This window comes from Bombus pascuorum, chromosome 2 (assembly GCF_905332965.1).
Source record: "Bombus pascuorum chromosome 2, iyBomPasc1.1, whole genome shotgun sequence".
In the NCBI taxonomy this organism is placed as follows: domain Eukaryota; kingdom Metazoa; phylum Arthropoda; class Insecta; order Hymenoptera; family Apidae; genus Bombus; species Bombus pascuorum.
In genome coordinates, this window is record NC_083489.1 from 1161413 (window position 1) to 1170379 (window position 8967).

Below are 8967 nucleotides of genomic sequence, written 5' to 3' on the forward strand. Positions count from 1 at the left end.
ACGGCCAACGCTTAACTGGAAAAGGACCATTCTGGACGAGTGCTCGCGATTTTCCGCCAATTATACGTTTCGTTCGACTCTGCATCAACGAATATTTCTTTCCATTACGGAATTAATAGCGTATATATCAATAATTCTTACCATTTACTAGCCTGTGTCACTAAAATACTCCTTCACTCTATCAAATCATTTTTTTTCTTTTTTTTTTTTGCTATTACTTAAAATATCCATTTCGTTTTCATCTTCAGATTCTATTAGGTTGTCCGGAAAGTGCCCTTCTTTTATAGACGCGTCTTTTACAACGATGCATCTTTATACAAACACGAAACCTGATCTGTCGAACGTTGTGATCTTTATTTTGATAGAACAAAATGGATCATACGTGATTCGATGTAATAATATAAAACGGAAAATGTCATGCATCCATTAATTTCTTATAAAACGAAAGAAACTTTTACGATTAAATATCTAATTAACGTGGTCGTTAATTATACATTTTTTCGTAAGAGTGTTTACTTATTTTCATTTCATACTGTATATCTGAATCTGCTCGAGAGAAAGAAAGTTTGTTATATAGTTTCTATATCGGAGAAAAAATATAGAAAGGTATTGAATTGCACGGAAGAAAGATCAACTGTGATTAAATCAAATTAAAGTATTTGGAAGAACGACAGTAAGCAGGAGGCGAGTTCATTATCACGATATTCCATGCGAGCAGGATGGAACGCGGACGGAAATGATCTTCTCTGTTTCACGCTAATGACTGTTCCATTCTCATTTTTCTACGCCAGGTCGACGTCCTCAGGCTTGTTCTCGTTATGAAATATGCAGCACCGTTATGAGCAGCCGGTCACCGCAAAAAAGGCAGAAAGTCAATATACTGTCGCGTCACGCACAGTGTTAATCCTTCGAAATCAAGCCACCGAATTTTTTCCCATGCATTTCAACCAGCAGAAACTTCTATAGATGAATGTTTCCTCTTTTGAAAAATTCAGTTCCGCATTTGATTCTACCTTTTTACGTCACGAAGCAAAAACTTGTAAAAAGGAAAAAAGAACGGAGATGTCAGTATGTTGAAGCAAATTTTAATCTCCTGTTTATTACAGTTCTTTTTTTTTTTTTTTTTTTGTTTGTGTTTTCAACATCCGTGCAGAGAAGGTACTCTTTTTAGGAGACAGTAAAGCAAGCTTTCAAAAGCTTAGAGCTCAGAATGAAGCAGTCGATAATTGTAGCACGTAGTTCGTGGAACTAGATTTTCATCGAGACACGCAGTAACGAGAGATAAAAAGTTGATTAAAAAAATGATTTCTATGTGTCGGAGAAAATTATCATGTTCCGACCGTTTCAGTTTTTTCCGATATCGATATATCTCTTTCGAAAGAAGGTAGCATGTTTCGCGAGTTTATTTTTAATCAAACGGTTTAACAATCGCAGCTTGTAGGTAAATTCAAGCTAAAAGAATAAGATTTTCATCGAGACATTTAAGAAACGTTAAAAGTCCCTCTATATGGGCAAAAAGTATTCCTACGTTATTCAGGGGCTTGCTCTTACGCAATTTCTTATTCGTTATCGTGGGATCGATCGTTCTATACAGAGGCAACGCGTTCATATTCACGCGACAGTAAGAAAAGAGAGCTATGAAGGAATACCAGTACGCAGGCAAATGGAGAGATAGAAGTTTTTTATCCTTAATAAAATCCGTAAGAAGAAAATTTGTTCCTTGCAGGTGAATTTATCACGTGTAATAATCTCAACGCAAGATTGGTGCTTTCGTAAGATACCACGCGATAACGTTCCGGTGTCGTTTTTTTATTACGATGTCAGCCGGATCGTTAATCACGGATTTGCGAACGTCGTCAAGAAAATGGCAGAGGTGACAATGATAATTGGACAAATATTTCTTCGTGAAACGATCGGCGTTATACGACGTCGAGAAATGATACGAATAAGCTGTTCATAACGTTCTCGCGATATATCGCTGAATATGGTGCGACGACGATGGATGAAATAACGGTGGATTTTCTGCAGGAAAAAAACGAGAACCGAGTCTTGGTTAGTCTCTTATTAACTATTCGATATTCGTTGTTAATTATTCGATATTGCGTGTATATGATAAATGCACGTATTTGTTTTCGATAAAATTGATGTTAAACTTTAGTCTTGACTTGTTCACAAAATTACCCAAAAAATAAATTTCATAAATGTATTGGTATTACATTTGTGATAAATCTGCTAAACGTATTTTACATTTTTGCTTAATGAAAAACAAATATTCTCGTAGACTGATAAAAAATTCAGCTCTAGAAGATCTAACGAACAAAGTATTAATTCCGCATTTGAGAGTCAAATTAATCCAAGTTCGTTTCTCCTGAAGTTAATTTGTATAACATCATCTTACTGCTTTGTATTTCTCTTCCATCTTCTTTCCCGCTTTTTTACCTCTTTCCACATATTTGCCTCCTCGTCGTTTCCTAATTTTATGTATTACAAATATCCATTTAAATTGCAATTTTATATATCGTTTAAACAAGTGGAATGTCTCAAAAGCTTTAAAGAAACATTTACTTAGCTTGCGAATACGAACGAATAAGATGTTCATTCGTATATAGTCGATTTCTTTTTCGTAGGCAAGCAAAAATATTTGTCTAGTATTACGTTCAATGAGTTGCCTTTTAGCTCGAGTTTCGTAGCAAAAATTTCAAGATATTCCATTCTCCTTGTTTGTGGATCGAGGTGCGAGTGGCGAATAACGCGACCGAATAACGTCTTTGTGCAGAGACCGGTAAGCGTCGCTGAAAAGGAGAACTATTTTGTTACGACGTTGCTAACAGATTCTTCGCTTTGTCTCGGTTTTATAGTTCATCTTTGATGTAGAGAAAGTGTCTCGTCCGAGCTTGTCCTTTTCGATGATGCTCGACGCTTACCTATTTTAAATGTCCGCCCTAGTTCCTGGTCTTTTCGCTGGAAACTCCGTGCCAACTATCTACATTGGCTCTTATTATTAAGGTCACGGATATTTCAATTTACTGGACGATTTTATATTTCAGCGTGTGACTTAGGTTTGCATCGCGTTTACTCGAGTTCAGTCGCATCGTTTCGTTGGAAAACTATGTAGAACCTTCAGATCGATGTTTCAAAGTAGTTTCAAATTTTCTAAATAACATACGTATTTCGGTTATTTCTGCGAGAAGTAGCAGTTTGAATTTTCATTCCGATTTAAAGCTCTTTTACAGTGGTTCAAAAATGCGATCATTTAAAAATACAAAGGCTCGGATATTTAAAGTTTATTCGAACTAGTTCAATTATCAGGTTGTCCGAAAAGTTTATTTCGTTTTATGAGGAAATAATAGACGCACAACGTTTTTTGTTTTATATTATTTTGTCAAATTACGTACTTGTATTATTTTGTTCTCTTGAGATAAACACCGTGATATTTCACAGACTTGGTTTCACGTTTGTACGAAGGTGCACTGTTGTAAAAGACACGTTTTCGAATGATACTTTTCGGACAACCTAATATTTGCTTTCTTGTCTCTTCGGTACTTGAGATATTTAAATCTGCGCGTCGTTGATTTTTTAATTACCGTCAAGAACGGTGGCTTTAAACGTGAAATTGGTCTATTCGCATCATTTCGATTCAACTTACATCGATGGTATTATCAGGTTCTTTGTGGGAGAACGATATTCCTGTGCTCCACCGATCGTGTCTGTCCGCTATTGTTCCTCCGCCGTAGGTTATTTCGCTCTTGAGAAAACTATTGAATTCCAGCGACGCGACGTTTCGATGTGCACCTATTCCTCTCTTACATTTATTTCTATAGATCTATCGAGGGCACTTGATAAAAAATTTAACGCTTCTAACCCGGGACACTGGGACTGGTTCGGAATAGTTGGCGAAGCGCAACGATCATCGCTGCATTTCGAGCTATTGTTTCGTTTAATCGACAGGAAATAACCGCGGATACCCGTCAATTCTATTCCCGTGCACCAGGAAACGCGGGACGTTGTTCCGTTCGTTTCTCCCTATTCGTTTTTCCTCGAAACCGTTACCGTTCTGTTTTTCGTGAAAATCCCACTTCCCCTCGTTTGAAATTACGATGGTCGTTCTCTTACTTTTAACAGCAATTAATTAGCCGCTAGGTACCGTTCCTTTTTTTCCTCTTTCTTTTTCGACGTTTCAGCCAACCTGCTCCCCCGTCACGGATCGATAGAAAACGTCTCTATCAATCGTGATCCTCGTCAATTATTGTCGTACGTTTAATGAAAATTACCGGTGAGGACCAATTATTGCTGAGCAAGATACCGAGATCGTTTCCACGAAGAGTGCTGCTCATGGTCGCAGCTCTGTAATTGTCGCAGTTCATTCGTCGACGTATTTTGAGCTTCTTCGTCGATGTTTCTTCGATCGGCAATTTCCGTTCTATCACGATTCTATCGGAATTTACAAAGTATTAAATTTATATATTAAGTATTTTAAAAATGCTTCGCTTTCCTTCGTATTGTCCACTGACATAAAGAAATTTTCATTTATTCGATGTTTTCGTCTATCATCATAGATCTTCTTTCATCGAACATTTTCAAATAAAGACAGCAAGTTTTTCGGTAACGCATAAAGCGTTTAAAATTTAGGAAAGTTCAAGATCAAGGTATGGTTATACGACTATGGCTTATATCCGAATTTATAGGTCGACGAAGCGTTGTTCGGAAGAAGAAATCCAAGTCTGAGTTATCGAGTTTGAAGGAAAACCGCGAGGTACGAAATAATGGAGGTTAACTAGAGATTTAGTGTCTGTAAAATTAGTTTTACGAGCAACTCGATCACCGTTGCCGTTCATTCTCGCTTCTTATTTTCGATTTTAGTATCGTTTCGCTTCCCCTTTCTACCATCGGAATTATTGCAAATCTAACATCGAGTCGTTTTACGAGTTCTTTACGACTATCTCGCCTGGAAAAATTATTTTCCAACGGATTTCAATAATATTCGATTCCAAGTGGAGTTTCACACTTCGATTCTTTAATTAGAATAATTAGCGAAGGAAGTTAATTACGACTTTAACCAATTATCCGGAATGAACATCTCTTCCTACGATCATCGTAGATTTAACAGTGATAGCTTATTCCATTTGACGTAACGAAATCCATGCTTGGTATCTTGAGAATATCTTTAATCAGTTGCCGCGCGATCACACGATTCAAACGGAAGCTCGATTTTAGCGGTTTCGTCCGTATGTCACGATTCAGCTCCTATGTGATTTGCCTTATAGCTGTTACTGTTACATGTCAAACACCTCGTAGCAACGTGACGTAATTAATATCGAAAATTATCCGTGCCTTTGATCAAGTTGCACGCACTCTCGTGTCTGTTCACGATAATTTGCAGCTTTGTACGTGACTCGTGTAAAATCGTGCGTTCCTGGTAAAGGTCACATATGGATACGCGATTCTATAAAAACATCATTCGAGCTATTGTAAAAATTCCCTTTGTGCGATTATAGCAGGATTACCGAACATGGTCCTTTGAATAAAAAGATTATTGCAAGTTGTCCAGACGATAGAAAGTAGCAGTTTTCAAACGTTTTCATTTACTTCGGGGCAGATATGTTTTCAAAGAGATACGTAGATTTATCGGTGAAATCGCAAATTAATTATCGTAATATAGGGATGTGTTAATGAATCGTAATGTAGGAACTCTATTTATTATTTATTTGTATTTGGCTTCTATCTATTTGGAAGAGATTATATAGATGCAAGATAGTTAAAATAGTTTTTTAAATATATGTATAACATAGAATAACATAGGATAATTAACATAGGATAATAAAAATATGACCCAAAAGAAAACTAATGTTCTATATCTCTTAACTGTTATTCTCAGCCATTCTCTTTTATTCAGACAACAATCTTATACAATGATACATTAAATTCATTATTTCGCATTATTTTGCATTACTTTGCATTGAAATTGCATTATTAAAAATTTGAAAGCAACGATTAATAATTTTGTGGTACAATCGAGAAGTTAGAATATTTATTCCTCAATTAAAGCGTTCGATCACTGAGCGTTTACGATATTAGGTTAATTACATGCGGTTTCTACCATATTTTTCGATCAAACCCTTCAGAACCAGATATTTACCGCAATATCCTATTACAAGACAAATTGAGACTATAAGTTCCTGTGGTGTAACTGATCCAATAAACCATTTTCACAAACATGCTCGAACATGCTCCAAATACCACATTAACAAGGAAAGGTGGCGAACGATCCGCTCCTATTTCAATGAAACATTGTAAGTTTAAATAATAGCCAAATATCAGATACTTATTTTTTTAGCTACTGTAACTCGAGGTTAAGAGGTGGAGCCACCCTCCAAAATTCGAAATCCCAAGAATTAACTAATAAGGAATGATTCCAGGCAAAAAAAGCCGGATGAGTTCTATCTGAAAATAACTGAATGAAGAGAGTACCGAAGTGAACAACATTTTTTTTTTTTGAATGACTTAAAAACTGTGTTTAGCTGAAAAAATACAGCGACTGTGTATGTAACGAAATGAATTACATTTTTTGTTGAAAAATCAACGATGTACATACATATATATGTAGTTGCCGCATGAATCGATGCAAAAATTTTATTTTTCCGCCGTCCATCGATGGACTCGCGGCAAAATCCGCGTCGGTCGGAATTTCTTCAAATTTATACTTTTAGACGTTTGATCACAAACCGTTTTGTGTAAAGATTTGTTATCACCCACTTTCGCCTTGGAAGTGACGATTTTCTTTTTAGTAGGAAAATCTTTGGAAGAATTAGCCCTGAGATCCGAGGCATGAAAGGCCAAGGGAGTTTCTTCTTTCGATTTCTACCCTTTCATCCTCGATCAAAGCGTCCCGGTAGTAATATCCTAGCGCTGGTAGTATCGTTTGAACGAGTACTACTCCGTATTCAAGGAGCTGTTATGGCCACTTCGGTTATTTCAGTAGTTTGCTGGCATAAGGACATCAACGACTGCTAAAGGCGAATCGTATCGGTTTATTAAGTCTAGTCGAGATCTTAGATGATTTGCCTTTTCACCAGCATCTTCGCAAAGACCACAACCTATCATCGCGCTTAATGTACCGAGAAATATAAAATGGACGAGTGCCGCGATCCTCGTCCATCATGTAGTTTCATAATTGATCGATTGGTTCGTCCAAATTTGAGGAAGAAATACGAAACGTGGAAGAGTTGTAAGAGAGAAAGGCTTTGTAATTTACTACATTGTAATTGAAGCGAGAAATTGCTCGTTGGTCAGAATTTGTGAGCCAAGATATTAACGTTGTAATTTTCGATTTTGAAATATAATCTTTTCGTGAATTAATGTTTATGTTCCACGATAATTCGACTACGGATTGAACGATAGCAGATGCGAACATTTTCTACTTTTCATCGATCGAAAAATATTTCTCATAGACGGATGGCAAGTTAAACACGAAATCTGGTGTATTTTACAAATTGCCAAACACTTTGTAAATTCGTCGCCAATTTTTTTCCCGCTCGAGTCCCCTCTGGAACCTATTAAAAGTTTTCCAATGGCAAGTCATACATACAGTTTCCTTTATTATGCGAAGAATCCTCGGTATCGTACACTTTGACAAGAGTCTTTCACTTTTCAGAATTCGCCCCTCTTCTTCTTGTTTCGGACCGTTTTCTATTATTCCATCCAGGGAATTGTACGAGGCGTATAGTTCCCGGCAAGCTTAATGTCCTGGAAACTTGTTACGAGTTGCAGGCAATTATCCATCGTTTCTTAACCGCTTGCATCCTCTTTAGGATGAAAACGGCAAATACCAGCGAGACCGAAACGGGTGAATAGCAGAGGAAGCGGTTATAAAAGATGGGTAAACAGAGTCGTACAAGTATCTTATTTTTCAGAGAACGTTAAAAGTACAAAAGGTACAGACGTAGAAAGAAGACGAGAAAAAAGGAAGGAACGACTGAACTTTCAACAATCGATTTCTTGGTTAAAGAACATAGGAACAAGGACAAAGGAAACCATCTAAAGTTTTCGTCCCTGCGAAGATAATTTTCTTCTGGTGGAATTGCGTTTAATTTACCGTGAAATTTGTTTGCCCTCCTATATACATAAATAAGAGGGCATATCGGAAACTCTGCTGCAGCTTCCTTTAAATTTTTAATAGCGCCTTCGATACCGTTTAGTACGAACTATTCCAATTACTTTCGTTCTCTTGAAATCCTTCTATTTTGTACTTACAATCGACAGCGTAACTAGTTCTAAACGTTTGCGCGCCTTTCCAATTACAGATTTCCGTAGTCGGGGCGGTATTAAATTGGAATTAATGCGCGATCCAGAAGGCACAATCAGCCGGCAGATGTCTCGGCGCAATTTATATTCGAATCGTCGAACGATGATCAATTCTCATCAGTCAATTTCAGTGGAACGACCAGCAATAACTAGTCCCACAGACCTGTCAATGTTCGAGCGGCAAAGATGGAAACGTCCTCGTCACGACTGCGGTTATTGACGGCGATTGCCAACATGAAGCAGCGTTGTTCGAGTATTCCCGGTATAATAGACGCTTCTGATCCTCGTGTAACGCCCCCCCTCGCTGTTCATGAAATCGCTGGTCCGGATGCTGATAACGCGCTTCCGCCTCGTAACTGATACGGCGACAACGACGCTTCTCCAAACCGTCTGCTTTTCACGGTCATCGGGGAAACCATTCCAATCTGTTGTTTGTGGTTGGATTCTACACCATCCTCGTCTAATAATTACTCCGTCGATCGAATCACGCGTTTGTCCTGTCACATTGATCGAAGATGTGACGCAAGACACACTCTATTCCGTACTTATGATTAGTCTTTGTGTGCGTAACGTGAAATTGAGTTTATCAGGCTAAACTCGAAGATGTTCTGAACTTACGAAACTGGGTTTTGTTTTTCCATTCGACAGGAAGAACCTTGAAGCGTG